Consider the following 21,114-nt stretch of genomic DNA (forward strand, 5'->3'; position numbering starts at 1 on the left):
AAAGACATGTCACATGTCTTTCAGAAATAAAGAGTGTTGGCAAGATCATGAAATTGTTTTCCCATGACTGGAGGCCAAAGGTCATCATTCATATCAAATTCCACAGCAACAGTGAGATTGAGTACAATATTGCGCTAATTGTATCAATATCTGAGCATTATTGCACCATGGGGTACCATGAACCTAGGAATACACCTTCATAATTCTTGTTCAATGACTAACAACATTTTAGGCTAATGAACTGCCATTGAAAGCTGTAACCAAAAGTGACAATTTTCTTCCTCCATTTTCAGGGTGCAGTTGACCCAGTCAGTCAATACCTTTGTGTCTCCGGGAGATATCCACTTGTACGGCCCTTTGTCTTCATCATCCGGATGTGTGCTGTGAGTCCTCGTCACATTCACTCGGCCAGGGATGACGATGGAGAAGATTTGCTTCCCTGTCCATAAGGGCCTGGGTTTGAGGATGGCTGGAATCGGCAGTCGGCCGTCCCATGTCGGCATGAACATCAGCAGTTTCATCACGTCACCCTGGTAAAACATGATACCAATATGTGATGGCATGATCAGCAATAGCAAACACATAACCAAACAACGTTTCTCTTCAACTTCAAAGCTCCATCAAGGATTATTTACTAAATACCCAATGAATGTGTAGTCATAATCTTTCTATACCATCATAAACAGTTTAGAGTAGGTTAAAGAAATGACCCTTACTCTGTCTAAAAAGACATCTCTCTTTGTCATTTTCCTGACAGCACACAGCGTGTCCTGCACAATACCCATAACAGGCCTGTTGGCCTGGGGGGTGATTATCATACGAGGGACAGCAGCCAGGTTATGAATCTCAACCTGGGTTTCAAATGACTGTGCTAAGTGAAGGTTCATCTCATCACCATCAAAACCAACATTGTAGGGAGTGGTTACACTAAAAAGAAAAGACAAGATAACATCAGCGTTATCATAACTTCAACCATTGCTCTTGTACGTGAAAGTATGAGGTGAGGTGAGGTGAAATGGGGTTTAACGTCGCGTCCAAGATTATTGCTCTTATATAGCGACGTGCATGTACGTGTGTGTGTTTGTGTGGCTGCTTGTACTAGTCCGGACTGATGCCGATTTATAGTGCTAGCTCACTGAGATACCATGCTGCAGTTGAACACGAATACCCCACTCAGACACAGTATACTGACTCCGAGCCGACCAGTCCTTGTTTTAGCCCCTTAATGCCGAGCGTCAGACAGGGTAACAACAAGTACCATCTTTTAACGTCTTTTGGTATGACGCGGTCGGGGATCGAACCCCGGACCTTCCGCTCTCCGGGCGGACGCTCTACCACTAGACCGCAGAGGCGGTCCGTGAAAGTATGAAGTAATGTCCAAGTCATCCCTTCAGGAAATCAAAACGTTGAATATTATCATCACAGGGCAGACATATATAGAGAATCTCACCCAAGTGTCTTTTGATGTCAAATTTATCAACACGAGTTGATAAAAGTGGGAAAAGGCTTGCCGAGGAGTTTTTCCACTTTTATCAACGAGTGTTGAATAATTTGATATCAAAAGACACAAGGGTGAGATTTTATTTTATCATCCAACATCATTCTTCCAACATCATTCATCCAACTTTTTCAGCTTGAGACAGTAATAAGCAGTGTCTTAAGTGTAATAAGTACTGCTAACAGCTTCAGTACTAGAACAATAAGTGATGTCATTTGATTGTGACGTCATGGTAACCAATGACGTCACAATGGTCTGCAAAGCAATGCGATGAAATTTCATTACTATAAGGGTAACGCTATTTTTCAGGGCATTATCATTTACAGAAATCCGAGGTCTTCCATTCGTCGGGCAGTTGAAAAGACCGATAATGCCCTGAAAAATAGCGTTACCGTTATTACAGCTAAAATGGAAGAATTTTTTATCAAATAAAAAGAAACAACAATATCGGGTTTGAAACATTTACTGCAATCAACTCGAATGTCACTGACCCACTTTTACAAATATGGAAAAGTCATAGAACAAACCAGATGATGTCACTATTGAACGTGACGTCACCTATCCTATTCTATGACGTCACCTAGCAACGGGTGTGATAATGGCCCGTCATCAAGCAATATGAAGGCATTATCAAGTTACAGTGGCCCGCTCATTTCTGATTACACGTGCGCAGTTTAATGATAATTCTATCCATTTTAGCTATAAAGTGATGTCTACAATGTAGATATCGCTTGATCTTCCCCATGCTGTGGGGGCCAGTTTTGGATGATAAATGTAGGACTCAGATCTATGGCGGGACTCTAATCCGTGGCATATTCTGAGATCCATGGAAGATTCCCATCGTTATTGATGTCGTGTTTGCAATGATCTCTTATCAGTTCAGTTGTTGCATCATGTCATGCTTCAGATGATGTCATGACTCCTTGTCTGTGATGACGTCATGTAAGTTCAACATCTATTAGCGATAGACACAGCAATCAGTCGAAAACGATTTACGGCCTGTACGGCTCTGAATCCCAAAGTCGAGATGCGTGAAAATATTCAGGATTAAACTCCCGCAAATGAGAAGATGGTGCAGATGGTCTTAGAAATTTATTTCCATGATGAAATTTTTGGGAATGTTTTCAAGAAAAGTACTGATATACAATCCCTGCACCGACGATGTTGTTCCAATGGGGAATTGATAAAAATAATCCAGAGAAATCACAACATCGATCATCGAAAATCTGCCGCGACATATTAATCTATAGGATGTTTAGCCCTATAGAAATTGCCAATTATAAATGATAATCTGAGTATGTGCCAATATCTGTCCCACATACGTGGAATCTGCTACAGATCTGAGTACGTGCCAATATCCGCCCTATTTGTGGAATCTGCCATAGATCTGGGAATCTGCTACAGATGAGAGTCCTACCATAGATTTCAGTCCTACTCCAACCATTTAAAATTGTTAATGTTTCTGTGGAGAAACAGTATGTTCAAATATAAAGTTAAGTTTCTTGTGGTATGCATTAACGACTCATGACTTCTCTCCCTTTTGTTAATGTTTACACTTAATAAGCTAGTGCATCCAGGTTATTGAGGTTCCCAAGTGAGTGAGTGAGTTAAGTTTAACGTCACATCGGCAATATCTCAGCCATATCGTGACTAGGTTCCCAAGGAGAACCAAACATTCTATACTGTTCTTAAGACAACATACCTGAGATTGAGACGGAAAGTTGACCATGGCAACACTTTGACCCTGTGACACATCATACTCGTCTTGTGGAGAGTGGGCTGTCGGTTGATGGTGACCACGTCGTCATCTCGCATGTGTCTCTCCACCTGTAGGGCAACAAACAGCAACATTCACCTTGAGAAATTGATAACAGCACAACAACAATCATTTCTAGTCACTTCTGTTTACCTCCTTCCTTCGAGCTACAATGTGCTTAATGCCTCATGATGTTGAGCCCTCAGAAAAAAATTAGAGTGTTTAACGTAACTATCAGATAGTCAAGACGTTAAGTGTTTTACATCATAGGGCATGGCAGTAAACACTGATCAAGCAAACCAATCACACAGCTCTTGAAGCTTATCATGACTGCTATCATCTAATAATTAAATGACAAGTTAAAGCATCATCAAACTGTCAAATTGTATCAAAACATTTTTATCAACATATTCAAAGGTCTCATTCCGACTATTCTTCATCAACAATAGAGATCTTCTGAGATGGGCATAACGCCACTTTGAATAACATATCAACATACGGTATTCGACGTAATAAGCGCCCAGTGCACTCTCAAAATTAGAAATAAGGAGCTCTTATAAGAATATTATTTTGGTGAAAAAAACAGAGTTTTCGTGGTTTATGCTGACAGCCTGAAATGATACAAAGAAAAGTCTGTGCGTATTATACACGACAGATATATTTTTCCAGAATCTAATTGTCTATAGTTAAGGGTGCATATAACACACGAGTGCGTATTATACACGAATAAATAAATCTTGTGTACATTGATCAATCGGAAGGGGTGCTAATTGGGATTTTCACTAGCCAATATATTAGCAAATATCGTCGTGGATGCCTATTAGTGCGGGGCGCTTATTATGTCGAATACGGTATATAGATAATTACAAATTATAAAAACAGTACACAAATTGTTAAATATTCTTTCATTATTTTTGCCTCTACAAACCTTGTAGCCAACTTGAAGAAGGAGATCTGACGACATGGGTTGAAACCTGAGATTGATCATCTCCCCTTTATCTCGGATGATGTAACTGGCTCCAGGATACTGATAGGGTCCACGACGTACCAGCTCCTGCATCCTGCAACATACACTCACTAACATGAGACAGCTGTACGCTGTACGCTCAGGGGAGGTGGTGTGAAATGGGGTTAAGATGAGTGAGTGAGTGAGTGAGTGAGTTGGGTTTAACGCCGCTTTTAACAATATTCCAGTTATATCGCGGCGTGTCAGCTTAATGTGGGAGGAAAGCCCGAAGTGATGCAGGTCTCAGACGTTTACCACTTCGGTGAAACCCACGAGCACGGGTATGGTGCTGACAAACCTAGAAACATAATCGGGGCGAACCGGTATTCGAACCCTCAATCATAGGTTTCTGGCGTGCCCAAGGGACGCAACTCTGCACAGCGAATCGCGGGTTAAGATGAGATACCATGCCACTGTTTAACATGAATACCCCACTCAGACACAGTATACTGACTCCGAGCTGAACAGTTCTTGTTTTTGCCCCTTTATGCAAAGCGCCAGAAAGGGTAACAACAAGTACCATATGTTAACGTCTTTTGGTATCACATGTCCAGGGATTGAACCCCGAAATTCCATTCCAGCTCTACCACTGGACCATGGACCCTCAGAAACCTAAGATGTAGGCTTTTCACTGAATCAGTATATACTCACGTCGAGCTTGACCACTCTAGCCATGAGTTCAGGGATGTGATGAGATATTTATGATTTGAGATGTGATGTGATGTGATGCGATGCGATGCCATGCGATGCGATGCCATGCCATGCGATGTGATGCCATGCGATGTGTGATGTGATGTGATGTGATGCGATGTGATATTTATGATGTGATGTGATGCGATATTTATGATTTGAGATGAGATGTAATTTAATGTGATGCGATGCGATGTATGACGTGATGTGATGCGATTTGATATTTATGATGTGATGTGATGCAATATTTATGATTTGAGTTGAGGTGTAATGTAATGTGATGCGATGCGATGTGATATTTATGATGTGATATTTATGATGTGATGTGATGCGATATTTATGATTTGAGAAGAGATGTAATTTAATGTGATGCGATGCGATGCGATGTGTGACGTGATGTGTTGCAATGTGATATTTATGATGTGATGTGATGCGATATTTATGATTTGAGATGAGGTCTAATGTAATGTGATGCGATGCGATGTGTGACGTGATGCGATGTGATGTGATTTTTTTGATGTGATATTTATGATGTGATGTGATGCGATATTTATGATTTGAGATGTGATGTAATGTAATGTAATGTAATGTAATGTAATGTAATGTAATGCGATGCGATGCGATGCGATGCGATGCAATGCGATGTGTGACGTGATGCGATGTGATGTGATATTTATGATGTGAGTGGTGACAGGACTTGATGTGATGTGATGTTACATGACACAGGTCAGCCCCAACAATAAAACCAAATCACCTTAAAAATATGCAAGTTAAAGTTTAGAAATAAGTAAGAATATGGTTTTATACAATACATTGCAAGCATGCAGAATGTTATCAACTTATTTCATGATAGACCGAGCCACTGACCTGTCGATGTTGAATGGTGTGACAAGTTCTGGGAATGTTAAGTTCTGTGCAATGGTTCTGGGAACACCAACTTGGTCCACTCTCAGATTGGGATCTGGTGTAATGACAGTACGTGCAGAGAAGTTCACACGCTTTCCCATCAAGTTTCCTCGAACTCGACCTTTCTTTCCCTTCAATCTTTGTTTTACTGACTTCAGGGGACGGCCTGACTTTAGTACCGCCTAGAAAATTCAACCGATATCTGAGGTGATATAAGGCAGTATAGAAATGGTTGTGGTCAGTGTCCATCTATTTAACATATTTCCATCTGTATTTGAACTGTCAGTTCTATGTTGTCATAGATATATACCCAGGATTCAAAACTAAGTGCCCTGGACAGGCAATACAATTAGGAATGGGAAAATGGTCAAAATTGAGGTTTGGAAATTTTTATTTTTTATTCCCAATCTATATCATCAGTACTGTTCCTCTTGTCAATGACATGTTAGGACAGGCAATACAATTAGGAATGGGAAAATGGTCAAAATTGAGGTTTGGACATTTTTATTTTTTATTCCCAATCTATATCATCAGTACTGTTCCTGTTGTCAATGACATGTTAGGACAGGCAATACAATTAGGAATGGGAAAATAGTCAAAATTGAGGTTTGGACATTTTTATTTTTTATTCCCAATCTATATCATCAGTACTGTTCCTGTTGTCAATGACATGTTAGGACAGGCAATACAATTAGGAATGGGAAAATGGTCAAAATTGAGGTTTGGAAATTTTTATTTTTTATTCCCAATCTATATCATCAGTACTGCTCCTGTTGTCAATGACATGTTAGGACAGGCAATACAATCAGGAATGGGAAAATGGTCAAAATTGAGGTTTGGACATTTTTATTTTTTATTCCCAATCTATATCATCAGTACTGTTCCTGTTGTCAATGACATGTTAGGACAGGCAATACAATTAGGAATGGGAAAATGGTCAAAATTGAGGTTTGGACATTTTTATTTTTTATTCCCAATCTATATCATCAGTACTGTTCCTGTTGTCAATGACATGTTAGGACAGGCAATACAATTAGGAATGGGAAAATGGTCAAAATTGAGGTTTGGAAATTTTTATTTTTTATTCCCAATCTATATCATCAGTACTGTTCCTGTTGTCAATGACATGTTAGGACAGGCAATACAATTAGGAATGGGAAAATGGTCAAAATTGAGGTTTGGAAATTTTTATTTTTTATTCCCAATCTATATCATCAGTACTGCTCCTGTTGTCAATGACATGTTAGGACAGGCAATACAATTAGGAATGGGAAAATGGTCAAAATTGAGGTTTGGACATTTTTATTTTTTATTCCCAATCTATATCATCAGTACTGTTCCTGTTGTCAATGACATGTTAGGACAGGCAATACAATTAGGAATGGGAAAATGGTCAAAATTGAGGTTTGGACATTTTTATTTTTTATTCCCAATCTATATCATCAGTACTGTTCCTGTTGTCAATGACATGTTAGGACAGGCAATACAATTAGGAATGGGAAAATGGTCAAAATTGAGGTTTGGAAATTTTTGTTTTTTATTCCCAATCTATATCATCAGTACTGTTCCTCTTGTCAATGACATGTTAGGACAGGCAATACAATTAGGAATGGGAAAATGGTCAAAATTGAGGTTTGGAAATTTTTATTTTTTATTCCCAATCTATATCATCAGTACTGTTCCTGTTGTCAATGACATGTTAGGACAGGCAATACAATTAGGAATGGGAAAATAGTCAAAATTGAGGTTTGGAAATTTTTATTTTTTATTCCCAATCTATATCATCAGTACTGTTCCTGTTGTCAATGACATGTGAGCGTAAATATGTACCCGCTGAACATTTGTTGGTGGAATCGATACACCAGGAGTTTTTGTTCCTGTGGAAAGATTCCCCTGGGTATAGTGTTCCTGTGGAAAGTTTCCCCTGGGTATATTGTTCCTGAGGAAAGTTTCCCCTGGGTATATTGTTCCTGAGGAAAGTTTCCCCTGGGTATATTGTTCCTATGAAAAGTTTCCCCTGGGTATATTGTTCCTGAGGAAAGCTTCCCCTGGGTATATTGTTCCTATGAAAAGTTTCCCCTGGGTATATTGTTCCTATGAAAAGTTTCCCCTGGGTATATTGTTCCTGAGGAAAGTTTCCCCTGGGTATATTGTTCCTGTGGAAAGTTTCCCCTGGGTATATTGTTCCTGAGGAAAGTTTCTCCTGGGTATATTGTTCCTATGAAAAGTTTCCCCTGGGTATATTGTTCCTGAGGAAAGTTTCTCCTGGGTATATTGTTCCTGAGGAAAGTTTCCCCTGGGTATATTGTTCCTATAAAAAGTTTCCCCTGAGTATATTGTTCATATGGAAAGTTTCCCCTGAGTATATTGTTCATATGGAAAGTTTCCCCTGGGTATATTGTTTCAGAGGAACAAAACACCTGGTATATCGCTTCCACCATACAAATGTTGCCCTCACAACATACAAGTAACCTCTGTCAAGTCATCACATTAATTAGAACCATGGTAACATCAATATGGGGAAAATGAGTTATTTTGATTTGGTGTACCAACTCATGTGTAAGAGCAATTGTCATCACATCCCAAACTAAAAAATATGGTGGCAACTGAATGTAGTGCATTTCTCTTAAAAGAAAGTAGAATGTCAGCTGTTCAAGGATGGAATGCCTTGTCAAGTGTATGAGACTATGCAGGTGTAGAAATTAAATTTATATAGTCCCAAAACATGATCTGCTTCAGACTTGCCACCTACCTGATGTTAAGTGTGGTAGTCCTCAAGGAAAAGTCATTAGTGTTTGACACGAAATCTGTCAGTGGTCCAAAGGACCAGCACATAGAAAAATCTTTTTGGATCTCTACCAGACACAATGGTCCTGACCAAAAAAGGTTTTAAAACTAATAAAAGGTATTAATTCATTGTGCAATTAGAATGAGAAACCAGCCAAGAAGGTAAACACTGTGTTGTTTAGGGTGCTGGGTTTGCTTGAGCTTAGAACCAACTTAAATTACTTTGTTCGAACCCCAAATAACACAGCACCAGCATTTATTCAATTTTACTGGTCCTTAAGCATGTTAAGCAAATATGCTTGACTCAGACCAGCAGTCAAGTGTTAGTGTCGAACACTGAGTAGTCCTTCATGAATTGTATTAGTTTCAGATTAGTTACGAGATATTTGTGTGACTCACCCTGGGCAAACCAGGCAGCTCGTTGTCTACCAGTGTGGCACAGTGGTACTGCAACATCTTTGTGTCTTCAGATATGATGTGAGCTCCCGCTCCGTTCTGTTCATTACGTCGAAGCTGGTTGTTGGCCTTCACTATGTCAGCCAACTTGTGAGTTAAATCATCCTACCACCAAGAAAGACATTATTTCACTGACCTCATGAAGGATAGAAAATTAACAAAGTGACAATATTGAGGGAATGCTCAAAGTACATGTCACAGATATAAAACTCAACAAGTTGGATCAATCAGAAGACAAAGATGAAAATTCTTATTCCACTTCAGAGACCGACATTCGTTATACTACAGTACCAATGGCACAGTTAAAATCATAATGGCACTGCAACCTAGAAATCATACTTTTACACACATGTCCAGGGTTAGAAATTGGCACTTGTCCTGTAGTCCTTGCCAAACTGCCCAATGGTGAAGGTATCGTTAGGACTAGTAGAGAATTGCCTTTTTTAAGGATTTTGCTATATGTTATCATTATAAGGACGAGTTGACGAAAACTGTTAGTTTCTACCGCTGATGTCTATATATAAACATGATGAAGCCAGTCATTACTGTAGATAAATTCACCTGGTAAATGAACACATTAACATGGACATAGCATTCATAAAATAATCCTGGGTTTCACAAACTGAAAAAGGTATTACTATTATCAATTTCAATGAAAAGGAGGGTGCAGACAATCTCATGGGGAAATGACATTTAACAGGTTCAAAGAAGCATTGTTCTTGTTGGCTCCCTTTATTCCCAAAGGGCACTCCTGAACATTGCGTGCCCTCTGGCACAGTTGCAAAACACTACATTTCTATCCCTGCATTTCCATGGATGATGATGCTGGTGACAACTATGCAGAAGATACAGGATGAGAGCCCAGGATGGATAATACAAGTCCATGGAAGTTCCCTTTATCTAGGTGTTTCTGATGTCATTAGGTCTCTTAAATCTTTAAACTGATCTATGCATGTAGCCCTCAGAAAAAAATTAGAGTGTTTAACGTAACTATCAGCTAGTCAAGACGTTAAAGTGGTTTACATCATTGGGCATTTGCGAGTCTCTAACACCTGTTTGCACCTTATGTAGATGAAAGTTAAGAAGTAACAGACAACTGCTGAGTAGGCCGAATCAAGGTAAAAGATACTCAAACATCAGAAAAGAGAAGAATTTACTCTTTGTAAGTTTGTGCATCTTTTGAACTTAAGGGGGTTCCTGGTGTCATCGGTGATCTACCTCCTGTAGTACTTGAATCTTAGAACCCTCTCAATCTCTGGCATTCAACATTATGACAAGGGCCCCTGGACTTTCATGTTGAATGTCGCACAATGACACTCCACTAATATTTCCCACAGAAGGGGTTGCAACGCACCTGATTCCTTGCCGAGCCAAACATGACAACAGCTGGTCTCACAGCCAATGGCGGCACAGGATACACTGTCAGAATCATCCAATCAGGACGAGCATACCTTGGGTCCATTCCAAGAATCATACACTCTTCATCAGAAATTCTTTTGAAGATTTCAAGCACTCTTTCTGCTGACAGAATCAGTTTCTTTTCTTGGGACTCCTCATTCACATTTTTCCATTCTGCAACCACCTCAAGACCAGTTCTCTTCAGTTTGGGTTGATATCTGCCACACCCACCATGGCCCTGAAATCAGCAGTTCGTACAAATGAGCCACATTACTTCATAGCAAACGGTTAAACACAAGATACAGGTAAGTCATGGGCAAACCAATATGTATCTTGCAATGTCTTGTCACTAAAACTGATGTACTGCTGCCCCAAGACTCTTCTGTTGATGTATTGCTACCCTAGACTACCAATGGTACATATCTCCTTCTCTGTTAATGTATGGCTACCCCGGACTACCAATGGTACATATCTCCTTCTGTGTTGATGTATGGCTACCCCAGCCTACCAATGGTACATATCTCCTTCTCTGTTGATGTATTGGTAACCCAGACTACCAATGATACATATCTCCTTCTCTGTTGATGTATGGCTACCCCAGACTACCAATGGTACATACCTCCTTCTCTGTTGATGTATTGCTACCCCAGACTACAAATGGTACATATCTCCTTCTCTGTTGATGTATGGCTACCCTAGACTACCAATGGTACATACCTTCTTTTCTGTTGATGTATTGCTACCCTGGACTACCAATGGTACATATCTCCTTCTCTGTTGATGTATGGCTACCCTAGACTACCAATGGTACATATCTCCTTCTCTGTTGATGTATGGCTACCCCTGACTACCAATGGTACATACCTCCTTCTCTGTTGATGTATGGCTACCCCTGACTACCAATGGTACATACCACCTTCGCTGTTGATGTATGGCTACCCCTGACTACCAATGGTACATACCACCTTCGCTGTTGATGTATGGCTACCCCTGACTACCAATGGTACATATCTCCTTCTCTGTTGATGTATTGCTACCCTAGACTACCAATGGTACATATCTCCTTTTCTGTTGATTTATGGCTACCCTGGACTACCAATGGTACATATCTCCTTCTCTGTTGATGTATTGCTACCCTAGACTACCAATGGTACATATCTCCTTCTCTGTTGATGTATGGCTACCCCAGACTACCAATGGTACATATCTCCTTCGCTGTTGATGTATTGCTACCCTAGACTACCAATGGTACATATCTCCCTCTCTGTTGATGTATTGCTACCCTAGACTACCAATGGTACATATCTCCTTCTCTGTTGATGTATTGCTACCCTAGACTACTAATGGTACATACCACCTTCGCTGTTGATGTATGGCTACCCCAGACTACTAATGGTACATACCACCTTCGCTGTTGATGTATTGCTACCCTAGACTACCAATGGTACATATCTCCTTCTCTGTTGATGTATGGCTACCCTAGACTACCAATGGTACATATCTCCTTCTCTGTTGATGTATTGCTACCCTAGACTACCAATGGTACATATCTCCTTCTCTGTTGATGTATGGCTACCCCAGACTACCAATGGTACACATCTCCTTCGCTGTTGATGTATTGCTACCCTAGACTACCAATGGTACATAGCTCCTTCGCTGTTGATGTATTGCTACCCTAGACTACCAATGGTACATATCTCCTTCTCTGTTGATGTATTGCTACCCTAGACTACCAATGGTACATACCTCCTTCTCTGTTGATGTATTGCTACCCTAGACTACCAATGGTACATATCTCCTTCTCTGTTGATGTATGGCTACCCCAGACTACCAATGGTACATATCTCCTTCGCTGTTGATGTATGGCTACCCCAGACTACCAATGGTACATATCTCCCTCTCTGTTGGTGTATTGGTAACCCAGACTACCAATGGTACATACCTCCTTCTCTGTTTATGTATGGCTACCCCAGACTACCAATGGTACATACCTCCTTCTCTGTTGATGTATGGCTACGTGTACCAATGGTACATACCTTCTTTTCTCCTGTTGGATCCTCCTCTTCAGTTCGTTTGTCCATTTCATCTCCACCTTCACAAATTTTCTGTCTCTTGCACAAGTCATACACGTGAGCAAGTCGCTTGCGAGGATGGCCTTTGGATTTGTTGAGAATGTCTTTTATTTTGGGACCAGTCTGTCAAAGTAAAATACACAAAAGTTTAAATAACTTGTTTCATCAGCTGATTACCATGTTCACAATTTCATACAATTCATAATGCCTTGCATTGTTCAAAATCAAGAGAGGACCTTGATTGTGGGTTCGAATACCGGTTCGCCCCAATTATGTTTCTAGGTTTGTCAGCACCATACCCGTGCTCGTGGGTTTCACTGAAGTGGTAAACGTCTGAGACCTGCATCACTTGGGGCTTTCCTCCCACATTAAGCTGACAAGCCGTGATATAACTTGAATAATGTTAAAAGCGTCGTTAAACCCAACTCACTCACTCACTCACTCTTCCAAATTATTAGCATTACATTTGTACTACTTAGGACAAGAACCACTACTCTTTTAACCCTAAACACTACCTCAAGCTTAAAATCCATGAGGTTTGATTCCATAGTAATTGAAACGACAGACCCTCTATGTCCTTAATTTTAACATCAGGCTTATCATGCTTATACTTCCTAGGCCAAGAACCCCTTGTCTTCATCCTAAATTTCAACAGTGTTTGGAGTGAAAACATATTTCACTGAAGTTCATGTCAGCATCGGCCGGATCTGTCAGAGGTTAAATAGATGTTTACTTCCACAGCTTCACATTTTGTGAATATGGTGAACAGATAGTGAATGAAATGTCCCAATGGACCAATTGTAAATCAACTAAAACTGAAATTGTATAAATTGTATATTTCTTTAACTGTTCCAATCTCACACAGTGCATTTCTCCTTCTTTCAAACTTGGTGTGGAAATGCCTTAGAAAAAATACTTTCAAGCTCCTAAAACACTTAACAATGTGATCCTAAGCGACCTGATCAACCGGACCTAACCTGCCCCATCATTCTCTTTCTTAGAGCAGACAGGTTAGTGTAACTCTGTGATGCGGGGATGGTTGGGGATGGTTGGGGCGGGGGGGGGGGGGGGGGGGGGGGGGGAAATAGTGTGTGAGATAGGATAAGTACATAAATATCCAATTTATTGTAAAATTTATATTTTTTAAAAATGATCCTATCTCACACTGTGCATTGTATCTGACGGTTGGACAGTGAGGCTCAAATACCCTAGCCTGTAAGGACTACAACTGGGGGATGTGCATGAGGAAGCTGGTGGGAAACAGAACTTGTGAGTGAGTATAATACACTGTAACGGAGCCCCTTTACGTCAGTCAGACATAACAGCATGAAAACGGGTATAACCTGTGTTATGTGCTTTCACGTAGGACATCGTTTCAAGAATGAAAGCGTAGGTCTGAAGTAGGGTACCTTTCCACCATGACTTATAACCATTTTGGAAGGGGTCTCCAGGCAATTAGTTCTACAAGACAGACCTCCACATACACTCCAAGACGTAAGATCTGCTTGGCATCTCTTTTTACGCTTCTTCAAAGCTATCAATTACGCCCATGAGATTGAAGACAAGAAGAGGCAACGATCCAAGACATCCAAATGAGGATCTTCAAAAAATACTCATCTTCCAGAGGCAAGGGAGTAAACTGACAGAAAACTTCCAGTTTCCACCCTTGCCGAACTAGGCTCCAATTATGGAGTTATATTTTGGCTGGACTAACGAGTCTATGCATAGTCCAATCAAAATCGCATAACGACATCGACGTCTGGTTCGTTAACAACATGGATTTCAAAGTGCAGATTTTGGTCAACTGCAGGATTAGCAAAAGATGTGTACCGTCAACCGGGCGTCGACAGATATTTTCCAGATCTTTTCATATTTTTTATCAAGGTGCTCAAGACGAAGACGAACCTTGGGAGCTGAGCATTGTACCGGGTTGTGAAGAGGTCGAGGTCGAGGCTTGCATAAAGGTGGCAGTCCCACTGAAAAATGGTGAAATGGAGACAACATTCCGTTGGGGATGATTGGTCTGGTCGGGACAGGGAATCCGCAATGACATTGTGGATCCTGGGAATGTACCTTGCATGGACTTGAACACTCAGGGAGTCGACTACTCGGAAGAACTCAACAGAAGAGGTGCTGACTTGGAGGAGCTCATCTTGTTGATGTACCAGACAACAGAGAGATTGTCATAAGTTGCAACGCACAGAGGATCTCGGCCAAATGAGATATTGCCAGAATGGCTGCCAAGATGTTGATATGGACCCTCTTGTCATTAAAGGACCAGCGCCCTGCCCCATGATGACCGACGTTTCAATGGGTTGGGCTGAACGCCTGCAATGAGACTCTGATGCCAACATTTGACCTCAGTAGCTACCACTGGAGATGTTGATAAGAGGTAAAAAACTCTTCACAAATAAATATGGATGGACAGGTTGGCTTACAGATGGCTCTTGAAACCATTTTGAAATATTCTTTAATGTTGCGCTTGAGTTTCTTTCATTATGTCGCCACGATAATTTTATTAATGGGCATATTGGGTGAGGTGAGGTGAAATTGGGTTTAACGTCGCGTCCAAGATTATTGCACTTATATAGCGACGTGCATGTACGTGTGCGGCTGCTTGTACTAGTCCGGACTGATGCCGATTTATAGTGCTAGCTCACTGAGATACCATGCCGCAGTTTAACATGAATACCCCACTCAGACACAGTATTCTGACTCCGAGCCGACCAAGCCTTGTTTTAGCCCCTTAATGCCGAGCGCCAGACAGGGTAACAACAAGTACCACCTTTTAAAATCTTTTGGTATGACGCGGCCAGGGATCGAACCCCGGACCTTCCACTCTCCAGGCGGACGCTCTACCGCTAGACCACAGAGGCGGTTAATGGGCATATTGGGAGGCAACTGGCAACCAAGCAATAAATACAGGTTGCCAAATGGTAATTTAGGTGACAACATTGGATGCAACATGGAGTGCTGTAAATTCATATTTTAGCTGTCTGCAACTTTAACCACAAGACCAATGTCCAAGTCTGCTAAAATTCTGTTGGGCCAGTAACAGTCTAAAAATAACATAAAAATCTGCAGAAAATGATCACTGTTTCAGTTACCAATTTACAAAAGAATTAATTACCATAAGTTAAGTTTTTCTTGACCTGATAAATTTAGTCAGGCTGGCATTACCTTAGCCCCTATCACGGATCGCTATATCTGACTGAACAAAACTATCAGAACAAGCCAAACTTAACCAATCTTTCGAGTTAAGACAAACTTGTTCATAGCAACAATATTGCTTGCTAAACCACATGGAACATAAAAAGTTTTACACTAAAACAGTTACAAATTAAATACAACTTTAAGCATTGGAACAGTCATAGCGACTGATTTACGACACCCATTGTCTGAAGAACATTTAATTGCAAAGGCTCATTACCGAGGAGCCATGACATCTATATACCTTGAAACACTTAATTGCTGTTATTTATAAGATAGCTAATCCTAATTGTTAATCCCCATTATTGTGTAAATTGACCGTCTGCCATCCTGCTGATGAAATACTGTTTACATTTATATTTATTACTTACATAATGTCAGGTGACCTTGGCTATATAAGCCTTGGTCCAGAGGAAGGAGAAAAGAAAGGTCTTACCCTAAGCCTAGCTAGGGTTAGGCTGGGTGCTCCGGGGCGCCTAGAAAACAACCACTACCACTATGTGCTGTCCTGGCACATAGTGTCTTTTGTATGTATATATCTACATGTATAAAGTAAAACTGTATATACCGCAAGCCATCGACTCCAAGTTGTCACTTCCTACTGAGAACCATACGTCGGCCCCTTGCATATATGAGTATGCAAATTATTCATTAATCAACGTCAGACCGACATGCGTTGTTAGAACTCAAGCAATCATGTTTCGATAGATGAGGTAGGAATGTTGTGATACCATTACATATCACAATAGCTGGCAGATACTTGATTTGATCAAGTAAACCAGTGGCTGACAGCATGAACACCCAAAACCTGCCATCATGTGAGAAAGGTCACACATTGTCACCACCTTGTCAGTTGGCTTGTTAGACAAGCATGGGGTACAAGAGACAACTTTCCTCGGAATATATAAAACAACACTTACGGAATCCACCAGCATCTTGGAGCAGAAGAAACAGACACATCGCAACACTTTGATTGTTTTCACAAGAAATCCAACATGAAATACTGGTTTGGCAAGCTCAATGTGCCCAAAATGTCCGGGACATTCTGTCATGTTGCCCGCACAGGTCTGACATCGGGACTTTCTGTCCATAACTCCTTGTCGTGGGTCCATCAGGCCGCCGATCTTGGGTCGACCACCGTCCTGGGTTTCGGAGTATCTGATGCCCCCCTTGGTCACAGACATTCGCTTCTGCAAAACGACAACTCACTTTAGCTATGGAGGACTAAACCTCTAAAAAAAGAAATAGAACATCGATCCTAAATAAGTCCTCAAAGGGGTCAATAGGAATACTACCACTTGAAATGGATAATAGACGATCCCCACAGAGATACCCAAATTTTGAGAACCCATACCCAAATTTGGAGATCCCATACCCAAATTTGGAGAACCTGTCACCAGATTTGGAGCTCAAGATTTTACATTTTCAACCAAAACTGAGGAGGCGTGTTTTATCCAACTTTCGAACTGTCTAAATGCAAGAAATACCAGACACAATAAGAAAACATTTACATACCTTATAGTGAAACAATACAGTGTATAGTGGTATAAAAGGAATTCGCTCAAAGCAGTGAGAGAAAAAACATGTGCAGCATGGACTAGCTGGAGTCATGCCATGATAAACTGAACAACTACTCATCACCAGCTACAGTAGTTCAGTTGGAAAACACAAAACTTAACACAATATGTGAGGTTGCAGGTTCAATTCATGTCGAATTTACATGTTAAAATTTTTTGTGTGACTTTTAACCAATCATCAAACACAATTGTGTTCACAACAAGGGGCAAGTTTATAAAAAGTTAATTGTAAAACCTAGCCATTACAATTGAAATGTATTCATCAGGTCCTGGGCATTGTTGATATTGCCTTCCTTGAAAGTTTACCAACATTTTGAAGAACCTTCTGTTTCTGTGGTGTGACATCATCAGAGGTTCATAACGGAGGTATCATCACCAGTATCTGCCATAACCATGCCATACACTTTGTACAAAAATGCAGTCTGAATAAGTCTTTGAAAAGTAGGAGGCCTGTTACACATCCTGAAGGGCATTCGTACAGTCCCTTTGCTGTGATAAATGCAGTCTTGTGTTGATCAGCCTTGTCCATGGCAATCTGATGTAGTGAGTGAGTTTGGTTGAACACTGCTTTTAAAAGTATTCCAGTTAATCACAGCGTGTCAGCATAATGTGGGAAGAAAGCCCAAAGTGATGCAGGTCTCAGACATTTACCACTTAGGTGAAACCTACGAGCACGGGTATGGTGCTGACAAACCTATAACAATCTGATGCAACCCTTTAGCTATATCCACTGTGCTAGACCACTTTACATCAGATAGATAATGGAATGATTCCTTGATCTGAGGAAGAGGGAAAACAGCTTGAACATTTTCAAGTTCAAGTGACGATAGTCCACACAAAATCTCAAAGTATTGTTCTTCTTTCTCACTAGTATAATGGGTGAAGCATTATTGGCTGTGTCTCTCGTCTTTCTCACTTCTACAATGGGTGGAGCATTATTGGCTGTGCCTCTCGTCTTTCTCACTAATACAAATGGTGAAGAATTATTGACTGTGTCTCTCTTCTTTCTCACTCGCACATTGGGTGAAGAATTACTGGCTGTGCCTCTATTCTTTCTCACTAGTACAATGGGTGAAGCATTAATGGCTGTGTCTCTCTTCTTTCTCACTCGCACAATGGGTGAAGCATTATTGACTGTGTCTCTCTTCTTTCTCACTCGCACAATGGATGAAGCATTATTGACTGTGTCTCTCTTCTTCCTCACTCATACAATGGGTGAAGCATTATTGGCTGTGTCTCTCTTCTTTCTCACGAGTAGAATGGGTGAATCATTATTGGCTGTGTCTCTCTTCTTTCTCACAAGTACAATGGTTGAAGCATTTATTGGCTGTGTGTCTCTTCTTTCTCACAAGTACAATGGTTGAAGCATTAATTGGCTGTGTGTCTCTTCTTTCTCACAAGTACAATGGAAGAAGCATTATTGACTGTGTGTCTCTTCTTTCTCACTTGTACAATGGGTGAAGCATTTTTGGTTGTGTCTCTCTTCTTTCTCACTAATACAATCGGTGAAGCATTATTGGTTGTGTCTCTCTTCTTTCTCACCAGTACAATGGGTCAAACATTAATGGATGTGTGTCTCTTCTTTCTCACAATTACAATGGGTGAAGCATTAATGGCTATGTCTCTCTTCTTTATCACTCTTACAATGGATGAAGCATCATTGACTGTGTGTCTCTTCTTTCTCACTAGTACAATGGGTGAAGCATTAATGGCTGTGTGTCTCTTCTTTCTCACTAGTACAATGGGTGAAGCATTAATGGCTGTGTCTCTCATCTTTCTCACTAGTACAATGGGTGAAGACTTATTGGTTGTGTCTCTATTCTTTCTCACCAGTACAATGGGCGAAGCATTATTGACTGTGTCTCTTCTTTCTCACTCGTACAATGGGCGAAGCATTATTGGTTGTGTCTCTCTTCTTTCTCACCAGTACAATGGGCGAAGCATTAATGGCTGTGTGTCTCTTCTTTCTCACAAGTACAATGGGTGAAGCATTATTGACTGTGTCTCTCTTCTTTCTCACAAGTACAATGGGTGAAGCATTAATGGCTGTGTGTCTCTTCTTTCTCACTCGTACAATGGGTGAAGCATTAATGGCTGTCTCTCTTCTTTCTCACCAGTACAATGGGTGAAGCATTAATGGCTGTGTGTCTCGTCTTTCTCATTTGTACAATGGGTGAAGCATTATTGACTGTGTGTCTCGTCTTTCTCATTCGTACAATGGTTGAAGCATTATTGACTGTGTCTCTCTTCTTTCTCACAAGTACAATGGGTGAAGCATTAATTGGCTGTGTGTCTCTTCTTTCTCACTCGTACAATGGGTGTAGCATAATTGTCTGTGTCTCTCTTCTTTCTTTCTCACTAGTACAATGGGTGAAGCATTATTGGTTGTGTCTCTCTTCTTTCTCACCAGTACAATGGGCGAAGCATTATTGGCTGTGTGTCTCTTCTTTCTCACAAGTACAATGGGTGAAGCATTAATTGACTGTGTGTCTCTTCTTTCTCACAAGTACAATGGGTGAAGCATTATTGACTGTGTCTCGTCTTTCTCATTCGTACAATGGGTGAAGCATTATTGGTTGTGTCTCTCTTCTTTCTCACAAGTACAATGGGTGAAGCATTAATGGCTGTGTGTCTCTTCTTTCTCACTCGTACAATGGGTGAAGCATTAATGGCTGTCTCTCTTCTTTCTCACCAGTACAATGGGTGAAGCATTAATGGCTGTGTGTCTCGTCTTTCTCATTCGTACAATGGGTGAAGCATTATTGACTGTGTGTCTCGTCTTTCTCATTCGTACAATGGTTGAAGCATTATTGACTGTGTCTCGTCTTTCTCATTCGTACAATGGGTGAAGCATTATTGGCTGTGTGTCTCTTCTTTCTCACAAGTACAATGGGTGAAGCATTAATTGACTGTGTGTCTCTTCTTTCTCACAAGTACAATGGGTGAAGCATTAATTGGCTGTGTGTCTCTTCTTTCTCACAAGTACAATGGATGAAGCATTATTGACTGTGTGTCTCTTCTTTCTCACTTGTACAATGGGTGAAGCATTTTTGGTTGTGTCTCTCTTCTTTCTCACTTATACAATGGGTGAAGAATTATTGGTTGTGTCTCTCTTCTTCCTCACAAGTACAATAGGTGAAGCATTAATGGCTGTGTGTCTCGTCTTTCTCATTCGTACAATGGGTGAAGCATTATTGACTGTGTGTCTCGTCTTTCTCATTCGTACAATGGTTGAAGCATTATTGACTGTGTCTCGTCTTTCTCATTCGTACAATGGGTGAAGCATTATTGGCTATGTGTCTCTTCTTTCTCACTCGTACAATGGGTGAAGCATTAATGGCTGTCTATCTTCTTTCTCACCAGTACAATGGGTGAAGCATTAATGGCTGTGTGTCTCGTCTTTCTCATTCGTACAATGGGTGAAGCATTATTGACTGTGTGTCTCGTCTTTCTCATTCGTACAATGGGTGAAGCATTATTGACTGTGTCTCGACTTTCTCATTCGTACAATGGGTGAAGCATTATTGGCTGTGTCTCTCTTCTTTCTCACTCGTACAATGGTTGAAGCATTATTGACTGTGTCTCGTCTTTCTCATTCGTACAATGGGTGAAGCATTATTGGCTATGTGTCTCTTCTTTCTCACTCGCACAATGGGTGAAGCATTAATGGCTGTCTCTCTTCTTTCTCACCAGTACAATGGTTGAAGCATTATTGGCTATGTCTCTCTTGGGCAGAGCCTTTATCGAGAAGGGCCTTG

At 40.7% G+C, this 21,114-nt stretch overlaps 1 pseudogene; it reads right to left on the reverse strand.

Moving 5' to 3' along the window:
* The window catches only part of LOC139448537 (DNA-directed RNA polymerase II subunit RPB1-like), a 46,324-nt pseudogene that overhangs the window by 21,418 nt on the left and 3,792 nt on the right, over positions 1-21,114 (reverse strand).

This window comes from Haliotis cracherodii, unplaced genomic scaffold, assembly GCF_022045235.1.
Source record: "Haliotis cracherodii isolate W230 unplaced genomic scaffold, xgHalCrac1.p SCAF_7, whole genome shotgun sequence".
NCBI classification, from domain to species: Eukaryota; Metazoa; Mollusca; class Gastropoda; order Lepetellida; family Haliotidae; genus Haliotis; species Haliotis cracherodii.